The 10635-nt window shown below is 47.9% G+C and overlaps 1 pseudogene; it reads right to left on the bottom strand.

Annotated features, from left to right (window-relative positions):
• On the bottom strand, positions 1-8840 carry LOC149866684 (trypsin-like; annotated as a pseudogene).
• Positions 8841-10635: the final 1795 nt, after the last annotated feature.

Raw genomic sequence — 10635 nt, 5'->3', positions numbered from 1 at the left:
TCAGTTATTGGCAATGGTGTCCTCAATCCAGGTAACATATTTGCAGACGTTGGTGTAGACACTTGGGTAACCCTTCTGAGCACAGTCCATCCCCCAAGACACGATTCCTTGGAGCTCCCCGTTGCACATGGCTGGGCCACCAGTATCACCCTGTGAGGTAGAGACTTGGGGGGGTTACAGGCACACGCTGACTCAGGCAGCTGTACAGTGAATTGAAGCCAGGAAGCTTCCCCACCCAGCTCTGAGAGCACTGGGCAAGGAGTCTGCAGGCTCCACCATATTTGAGTTGGGAAGAGGGTGAAGTAAGAGACACCTCCTCTTTCAGGTGACTGACCCTACACCCCTTTCTCTCCACACCCTGGAAGTGACTCGATCTACAAATTTGGCTGAAAAGTCCTGCATATCCAATTCCTGCTGATCTGAGACTGTGGAGGACTGAACACCTGGATGTAGTACTCAAAACTCCTCACACCTCAGTCTCTGCTCTCTCAATGCTATTCATCATGGATTGGAAATGGTCTCCCACAGGTGGGAAGGCTTGCATTCACTCCTGAATCCTGAGATACCTGGCACACTCAGTGGAAACTGAGGGGCTGGAGCAGCTTCTTCCCCTCAGTGCAGAGAGTGAAAAAGAGACCCTCACCTGGCAGGAGTCTTTGCCACCTTCCATGAATCCTATGCACATCATATTGCTGGTGATTTGCCCTGGGTAAATACTGCTGCACTGGATGTCAGGCAGATTGGAGCCCACAGGCACTGGGGAAGATCAGGGTAGTTGGCTACCAGGAAAAAGGGGAGAAAATTAGCTGTCACTGTAGTGATTCAGAAGTCCCATTAGTGTAAAATGGTAGACATATGGCCTAGAGAATCCAACAACATAGAAGGAAGTGAGAGCTGTTAGCCTGTCTTTGGGGTCCTCACACACTTCTCCTATGATTGCATCAGGGAAAACATGGTTTATTTCAAGGCAGGACTGAGGGGTTTCAACACAAGGATTGTGTGAGCAGGCCAGTCTTGGCATAATATGGATGCTACCAGGTGGGACTGATATGTATGGTTGTCCCATGCCAAAATAATGGGAAGGGACTGTGTGCTATGTGGACAGCACACTCATACTCACAGCCATTGTTAAGGTTGTTTCCCCACCTGGAAATTAAACATGATATCCCATCTTCTGGACAGCCTGTAGGCAGAGGGATGGCCACAACAAAATTGTTCGGTCTGGCTGAGGATGCCAGTTTGATCAGCATGATGTCATTGTCCAAGTTGTATTGGTCATGTCGAATGATTTTTTCAGCATTGATGATCTGCTCAGTCTGTTTCTGCATGCTGATGTTATGCTCCCCCAGCCTTACCTGGATTTGGCTGCAAAATCAACAGTGCAACAGAGAAGCAGTTAACCACAGATAAAATGGTGGGGATGTTTCATAGGCAGTGCCATGAAGTTTGCACATGGGGGAGTACAGATATTTGGACTCCACTGCTGAGCTCTAAGGAAGTAGGTCCGAGGGGGTCTCCTAGCTTGATTCTAGCCTGAGGATTGTGAAGGGAAGCTCAGTGCTGCCTCACTTTCTGGTGATGTGTCCTGCATAATGAGGGTGCTGAAAAATCCCTAACCTGCCACTGCTGCCTTCCCCTCTCCAGAGTCCACTCAGCTTCTTCTGTGGCACATGCAGCTAGCTAAGCTCACTGGGCCTTTAATACGCCAAGGAATGGTGATTTGCTCCTTGTTCCTTAAGGCTTGGGGAGGAGGAATGAGAGACCAGATTTTGTTGGCAACTCTCACCTAAAATCCATTCTTTGAAACATGGGACCTTGGCCAGAATGAAGCACTATTCCAAGTGACCCTGGATACTGGAGTGCAGACGTGGCCTTTCTGTATGGAGTTTGCATGTGCTTGTGTGCAAGCATGTATCTGCATAGATAAAGGGCCTCAGAGGAACACAACCACCCCTGGGGAAATCTGGGGTAGGTGTGTAGACAGACACAGGAGTGAGTTTTAACAGGTTAGGTTGGGAAATGGAGGGATTGAGAATGAAACCAACTGGAAATCCTGGGGGAACCAAAGGGGGAGGGAACATAACAATTTCAAATTGGCCTATGTTGGGGGACGGTGGATGCAAGTGCAGAGAACAACATCTTGGGACCTGCAGTGGTTGGGAATGGAGAAAAGCAGCTAGTAGCACAGTGCTGGGACCCTGGAAGGGAAAGAGGAGTGGGGATACAGGGCACTGTCATCTTCTGCATCACCCTCATTGCATCCTGCCACAGTGGCATTCTCTGTTGCTCTGGCACCAGGTCCTGGCCAGGTTCAACTTTAACTTGTGAGTTCCAGCTATTCTCACCTACAGGTGCAAGGGGCTGGATCGAATGTGATCTTCATCACTCACGAATTGTAGCACTGAGCAGCCAACATAACCCACTGTTCGGTGATGAGAGCAACTCCACAGAAGTTCCCAGAATTCAAGAACACTTAGTAAGGGACAGAGCCCTTCTGACAGGTGTAGCCTCCCACGATCCTGTCATCATTGTAGTCACTGGGGACAGCAACTGAGGGAAATAGGGAAAGTCAGTGCTAACGCCATAGTTCAGAGCACAGAGGCCAGAAAAGCAGCAGCACTCAGTGAGGTACCAGGGACTTGGCAATAACCAAAGGGTTTGTACTTCAGGCAGCCCCTGCACATTTCTGATGGCTCCCTGGAATTTTCTCTGTTTTGTGTCTTAGGGCACTTGTACACACTGCAATCTTTCTTGCTTACTCTGCCGCAACTGTATTTGTGTTTGCACAAACTAGATTTTCCACTGCTTTAAAAGTCTTTTCAGCCCGTTAAACTAAAGCTGCTTGGATGTATTTTATTTTGTGGTGCCGCCACCGCGTATGCCACTCTATCTTTGAATTTGTGTTATGCAAACACTAAGCAACTCAAAGACTTGTAACTACTTTCCTTTGCCACCAGGTAGTACTGTGCTATTTCTGTAGTGGCCAGTAGGTGTTGCTGCTAGTTAAATTTTTTTTTCATCCTGCCCATCCATGCCTCCCACCCCCGCTCCCACAGCTGACCACAGGCATCCAGAGCACGGTGTGGGGGCACAAAATAATCAATAAAGAGAAATGGAGTAGCAGCCCATATTGTGAAGTTCTGTGATGGTATTTACTACCCTCTGGCATTTTTGCATCTACTTCCACCAGGGGTACTGTATGTGCTCCACGTGCCCATGCCCCCACCACCACCGGCACGCCCTGCCCGCTGTGCCCACCACGGTGTTCAGCACTGCCGAGCGCAGCAGCATCACCAGAATTGTAGGTCTGCAACTACTGTTTGGAAAGTGGGCATTGCCTGCCAGATATCCCATGATATGCAGCATCCCTGGTGATATATAGGTAATATCAGAAATGTCCCACGACCGTGGGAGTGGGGATGGGTCTGCAGGCAGTGTTTGGACTTTTGTTGGTTCATAACCCCATTCTTCTTGTTTCTTCCCTTCCCTGCAGAACACTTTGGAGATCCGAAATTAAAAATTTTCAGCATTAAGGAAAGCATGAATTAACACCACCCATTAGAAGCAACTTGTTTTCCTTAAATAGGACTTTTTGTACCCTTTTCTATTTTTCTATTAATTTAACAAATTTTGAAATTTTCTTTAATTAACTTTTTATCTATAATATTTTTTTTTAAACAATGCCTTTTATGATAGAAAAATATTGTAATTGCATCCAATTTTTCAAATAAAGATTTGAAGGTGTGTCAGTTGTGTGGCATATTTTCTTTCATAGGCAGATTGGCAGTCTGTGCGGTTCAGGGGTAGGTGATGTGGATTGGGAGAAGTGATGACCATGCCTGCCTATCTCAGTGTGGGGATCCTTTACTTGTGTGGGTTTATATCAGTGATGGCTTTACTAGAAAGAGTTGAAGGGTGGACTGTTATGGGAGGTCAAATGCTTGTCAAAATGCTTGTTTTATCCCCAATCCCAATGTACAGCATTCCTGGCAAGCTGACGGTACAGCAACTTTTTTTGAGGGACTTCCGCCCCCACACACACAGTACCCCATCTCAAGCCCGACAGGCCAGCTGCAGTACTGGGGCAGACATGAGAGAGCCTTCCTTAACATTTGAAAGCATGCAATTAGCAGCTCTTCCGAGCCTAATGCTTGGGTATGGTGGGTCAGCTGTGTGCACTTATTCAAGATAGTTTCACAAAAGACAGGAGTCACATGAATCATTCTCTTTCAACAATCCTATAATGATTTTTATTTACCCTTTTTTTTCTTTTCAATACTAAAACCATGACAAAGTTACATTCATATGAATCCAAGCATTTACTGAGAAACCACCCATGCGCCCATGTGGGGCAGAGACAAAAAAATAACAAAAAATAACATTCACAATTTCAGAACTTAATAGCTAGCATCGACTATTTGCAATATTTCTACTAAGAGCATAAGAGATTATTTTCTTTGTGTTCTTTGATTTTGTTTTTTTGCATTTTTTGAGTGAGGGAGGAAGTATAATATTTAGGACTATGCAAAGCTTCCAGGTCCACCGGGGAGTGTGCTGAGGGGGCCCCCTGAGCTCCCCCAGCTCAGCGACTGGTGCCTTCTGGGTCTGGGGGTGCACCCAGGGTCTCCCTGTGGCCGATTGCTGAGCCAGGGATGTGCGAGGGGCATGTGCTCCCCGGCAGAACTGGAAGTGGACTGGAATTACTTCTGGTCCACTTCTGGGTTTACCACTGAGCATGTGGAGGGCCCCCTCCGCACTCCTATGGGATGCTCCATGTATCTCAGCGTTGCAGCATTCACAAGCCTCACTGCTTCCTCAAGGTATGTAGAAAAAACTGTTAAAGCTGTGTCTATGTCCGAATCACTGATTCCCTGAATCAACATCAAATCTTCAGATTTGGATTCAGCTGAATCAAATCGGAGACAGTAATCCAAATCAATTAATCGAATCACTGTCCCTGTTTCGGGATGAATCCGAATCTGAATTGAATAGGACCCACTTTGCATACCCCTAGTAATACTGTATAGTGTTTATAGTTTATGGAACAGTAAAGTTAAAGCGTAGACAAGAGCCACCAGCATATGGTATTGTAGATGTATTGTATAGATACTTTATAGATGGTGTAAATAAACAATGCTGTATAGGTGCTGGGGAGGAAAATCCCAATTTTCCTACATGTTGTCTGTTTTCCTATTTTTTGAAATTTTCTTTATTATTTAAATCTTTTTTAAATTATTCCTTTTTTGATTAAAAAAATCATAGGTTTCATAGACATTAGGGCTGAAGGGACCTCGGAAGATCATCGAGTCCAGCCCCCCGACCAAAGGGCAGGAAGTCAGCTGGGGCCATAGGATCCCAGCAAGAGAAGCATCCAATTTGCTCTTGAAGGTGTTCAATGTAGGTGCTTGAACTACCTCCGCTGGCAGACTGTTCCAGACCTTGGGGGCTCGGACAGTAAAGAAATTCTTCCTTATGTCCAGCCTGAAACGGTCTCGCAGTAGTTTCTGACCATTTGACCTCGTCATCCTTTGGGGCGCTCTAGTGAACAAACATTCCCCCAGATCCTGGTGGTCACCCCTGATAAACTTATAGGTGGCCACCAGATCATTTAAGTGCACCACATTTTTGTAAGAAAGATTTGAAATTGTGTCTATATGAGTGGCATGTTTTCTTTCATAGGCAGATTGGCATGCATCAGTCCATGCAGTTTGGGGATGGGTGGGTTGGGAGAAAATGTGATCACCGCGCCCCCGCTGTTTGCCTCAGCGTGGGGCTCCTTTGCTTGGGGGTGTTTATGGAGTGATAGCATTACTGGAAAGAGCTGGACTGTTGTGGGAGGTCCAATGCTTTTTTTACCACCAATCCCAATATGCAGCAATCCTGGCAAGCCTTCTTGCAATCCTGCAGCACCTCTTGGCAAGCAACAGTTGTCCTCCCTGCAGCCATCCACCGTAGAACCTGACAGACAGACAAGAAGAAAAAGCAGCAAGTGGCAATACTGGGCCAGGCATGCATGGGAGAGGCTTCCTTAACATTTGAATGACAGCAACTCTTCTGTGTAATGGTTGGCTTTTCTTTTTTCCATCACTTCAAAACACTCTTCCCCCCTACCCCATGTGTGGTGCTTTGAGGCTGGCAGTGGTTGTGGGAGGGCTCATTACACACCTAGCCATCCTGAATCATGTCCTGTGGGTGGGAGGGTTAAGTATACCTCTTGTTGGCCAGCTGTAGGGAGGGGTGTTGAGTGGGCAGTGGGCAGGTGAATGGGGACTGAGTGAACAGCCTGCAGCAGGAGTCTGCCTTAGGAGTGTGGCCAGGGAGGAGAGGGGAGGGGGGTCATATTCCCCGCCAAGCCCAACAACAACCCAGCATTTCAAAAACATTTCATAACACCCCTCCAAAAGCTGCATGTTGAACTAAACAAATAGATTCACAGTGGAACGTGGGCAGGGAAGGGGAGTGGTGGGAAGCAGCCCCATTGCCACATCCCCATGGATGTTCCAAGCCAGCAGCTTGGGAATGCTGGGAAATGTAGTCCTAAAAAGCAGGAAAAGTAAGAGCTTGCCACCACCTCACCACCCATCACCATCAGCAGCAATCACCAACCACCCGGGGTGGCAACACCCACCTGCTACTCTCAACCCTGTACATTTCTGATATCATATGGTAAATTAATGAGGATCAAACACTGTGGCATGTACAAACACCCTTAATGCCCACCAACACAGACGGCTTGTGTCCAGTATTTTTCTGGCTCAGGAAGCAAACAAGATTGGAGTTCAACTGTGCTGCTCCTTTGTTAGGAAGGCAGTGCTGGACATTCCTGTCAGGCCTTAAATCCTTCAAGTCCCCAAAGAGCTTTACAAATATCAAGTTTATAGTAGCAATGTCACCTAACACTGACATGCTTGCTACCCCCTTTATCTCTGGGGAGAGAAGAAGAGAAACTGCACACATCAGCTTAGAGAAGGAAAAAAAAGACAATGATTCAGTCCTATTGATACTACCCCTCAGCTTTTCCCCTTGGCTGTGAAAAGAGGGGGACAGAAGCCAAGTGAAAAGCAGTGTGAGGGTGGGGGTTCTCATTTTCTCTGCCTGCCCGGAAGGCAACAGACAGGCATGTCTGTTCTCATGGTGAGCTCTCACAGCAAAAGTTGGTGCTGGGTTTTTTTTTGACCCTCAGATAACACAAGTTACTCTGCATAGATGAGTGAATCCTGGGTTGCACTCAGTGGAGCACAGACAGATGTTTTGCGTCTTTTTCCTGTGCTGCCAGGAGCTTATGTGCTCAGATCCAATGCACCATGAGGGGGTCTCCAAGTTGAGTTCTGCCAGAACCTAATTTGGGAAAATGGACACAGAATGAGTACTCCAATGGTTTCTTCTGAACGTTTGCCCTGTCTCTGTCCTGACTCTGCTGCTCCTGGGTCTTGGCTTGACGTTGTCTCTCAATAAATATAAGCAGAGAGAGTGACCAACCAGAAAGAGGCAAGAAATTGCAGGAAGAGGCAGAAACAGAGATAGAAAGGAACCTAGAATTACAGAAAGCCACAGTTTAAAACTTAGTCCTGCTGAGCACTGAGGACAAGTAGGATCTGGAGGGTAAAATGGGTTTGGGAAACTCATCGGCTGCTCCCACTAAGTTGAGAAACAGAAGGAACCTCATGTCTGTCTGATGTGAGAACATGTGCTGCAGAAACCTCACCCTATTTTATACCTCTCATAGGAGCTTATCTCCTCAATCCTAGTTCCCACCAGCTTGCTGCTTCCCAGGTCTTGCATCATCATGGACAAATGCTGCTTCCAACTGGAGGCAGGAAGGTGATGAGATCAGTGTAAGCATTTCCTAAAAGGGAAAATCAAAGACGTAAATCTTATTTCACTTTTAAGAGGCATATTTTACATAGCACTTAAGAGGATTTCATGTGTCTAAGTCACTAACTGCAATCCTATTCCACCTTGTAAAATAGCCAGAAAACCACTAAGGGGGCTGGATTCCTTGAGTGACATCGGTCTGCAAAGTTCTGCAGGTGATGGACTTGGCTCCCTGGATCAGAGCTGATCCAGAAAGGCCAGCAGTGTTACCAGCTCCACCTGTGCTCTGCTGCATACAGGTTTCACTTGATTTATGTGGTACACGCGTTCCCAAAAAACTGTGCATAAATCGAATTCACATAATTAAGGAAACCCAGTTTATAAAGTAACAAATAGGGATACATTCCTGCAACAGTGAGGGAGGAGGGAGTAAGGCTGGGACTAGGGGAGGGGCGCAGCGCAGCGCAGCCCATCAGCCACTCCCGGGGATGCAGCAGGGAGCAAAGCAGAGGGAACTGTGATGGGTACAGGGTGCAGGACAAGGGGGCATGGTTCTTGCTGCTATGTACACCCCGGGAGGGCTGCGGGCTGTGGGGGCTGCGCTGGGCTCTTCCCAGGTGGCATGTGCTCCTGGATCTGCATGCAGGAGGAGAGCTGAGACCAGCGGTGGCACTGGGCTCTTCCCAGCACTCAAGCAGGCCACAGCAATAGGAGGGGGGCTGATGACACCACAAAATTTGCCATAGGCCCCCCCCCCCAACCTGGCCTTCCAGCGCTGCTGCCAAGCTCTGGGAAGAGCCTGGTGTCACCACCAGCCCCAGCTGGCAGTAGGAGCCTGCTTTCCTCCTGTGCGCAGATCCGGAGACATGCACCCTCCAGAAAGATCCCAGTGCAGCCCCCAGCCCATAGTGTGAGTAGCAGCAAGAGCCATGCTCCTCCATCTTGCGCCCTGCACCCACTCACAGTTCCCTCTGCTTTGCTCCCTATGGCAGCCCTGGGAGTGGCCGACGGGCTGCACCAAGCATCTCCCGCTGCCCCTTCCCCTACAGACTTACCTTACCGCGCCCCGGCTTCTGCTTGTCCCCACTCACCCCAGCCTCTGCTGCAGCAGCCCCAGGAGCAGCCGACACCATCTGCCTGCACCATGGCACGGCGCAGCCCAGGGGTTAAGGTGAGTTGGGACAAGTGGAGCCAATCACGTAAGAGTTAACTTAATTCACATATAAAGAATTTGGGGTATAAAAAGGGTCATCACATATGAGCAAATTCGCATATACAGAACCCACATAAATTGAGGGAAACCTGTAAGCTCACCAAAGCAAATATTCACTGTGCAGGATGCCCTACTGGCTGAGGATGCAGGGAACTACCTGGAAAAATGTAATGCTTTTTGCAGTGAATTATGATTACATCTAAGCTTTGGAAACAGTAAGCACAACCAAACTTGTTCTTCTGTATCTCATTTGATCACCTGTAGGAAGCCAAGTACAGTCTTTTAGAAGGGCTTTCAAGCTGAAATGGAGACACCCAAAGAATCTCAGTGCCCTGGTGGTTCTGTGGTTGCTGCGTAAGGTGGGATAGGATTGCAGTTAGGGCCTTGTTACCCAATGCACTTTGAGCTGCACAAATGTTGATTGGTGTTAGTGCTAACTTGAGTTTGCAGTAGTTACACCTTAAGGCTAAAAACCCATTTTGACTGTCCCCTAACTGCACAGCTGTGACTTGCCACTAGAGGGCTGGCAAGCAGGGACCTGACTAGGAGCTACAGCTGTGAGTTGCCACTACAAGACTGGTGACCCAGCACAGGCTTTGATCCTAGCTGTAGGTGGGGGTGTGTGAGGATGGGTTTGGGGGAGGAGGGTGGGAACATGAAGCTGGGAGGTGGAGAATTAATGGGACCTCTAGATGCTACTCCATGCTCTGCAACCTGGCTAGCTAACACGTGCTCTACAGGCTGTCTGCAGGGGGGTGCACCCCTAGAGGTAGGAAAGTCACACCCCCAGGCCAGTCCTGGCATGACAGTGAGTGTTGCAAAATGGGATTGAAATGTATGTGGTCCCCACCCAGGAATTATGGGAATGGGGCTATGTGTAACATATAATGTTCTCTCATCCTCATAACCATCACTGAGGGTGTTTCCCCATCCAGAAATTAGACACCAGGTGCCAAGAGTTGCCTAGTTGGAGGGCAGATTGATGGATTTGACATACTCAAATTTGCTGGGGTTATCAGTTTGATCAGCATATCATTATTGATGGCCCTTGGGTTGTATTACAGGTGTTGAATGATCTTTGTGGAACAGATAACCTGTTCAGTCCCTTCTCACATGCTGAGATCATACTTTCCAAGCCACATCTGCATGTGACTGCAAAATCAACAGTAAAACAGCAATTAAGCATGAGTGCGGTACTGGCCGTGTCTCAAGAGTTTGAATACTGGGGAGAACAGATACTTGTTCTCAGTCACTGTTCAAAAGAGGAACAGTTCTGTCTGGGTGTCCTGTCTCTATTCCAGTTGGACAACTACTAGGGTCTATTAGCTCTGGGTTCCTGCCTTCAATGGGAGCAGAAGCTCAATGCATCAGAGAACCAGACCAGGCCACAAAGGGGAATATTGTGTCTGCCCCAAGTGGTCAGCATTCAGAAGTGGGATGCCTTGCCCTTCTTGAACAGTAGTCTGTGATACAAGATACTTACTTGTTCATGCAAGGCAGAAGTGTCAAGGGAATACTCAGTCCAGAGGATCTCCTGTTGTAGCCCACAGACCCAATTTTTTTGTGCAAAAGAATTAACAGGTTTGAGGACCAAGGGGAGGAGGTGC

This window comes from Crocodylus siamensis, chromosome 4, assembly GCF_052110815.1.
Source record: "Crocodylus siamensis isolate JL-2025a chromosome 4, ASM5211081v1, whole genome shotgun sequence".
Taxonomy (NCBI): Eukaryota; Metazoa; Chordata; order Crocodylia; family Crocodylidae; genus Crocodylus; species Crocodylus siamensis.
Note: the sequence above shows the minus strand (reverse complement) of the source record. Positions and strands in the feature narration are given on the sequence as shown.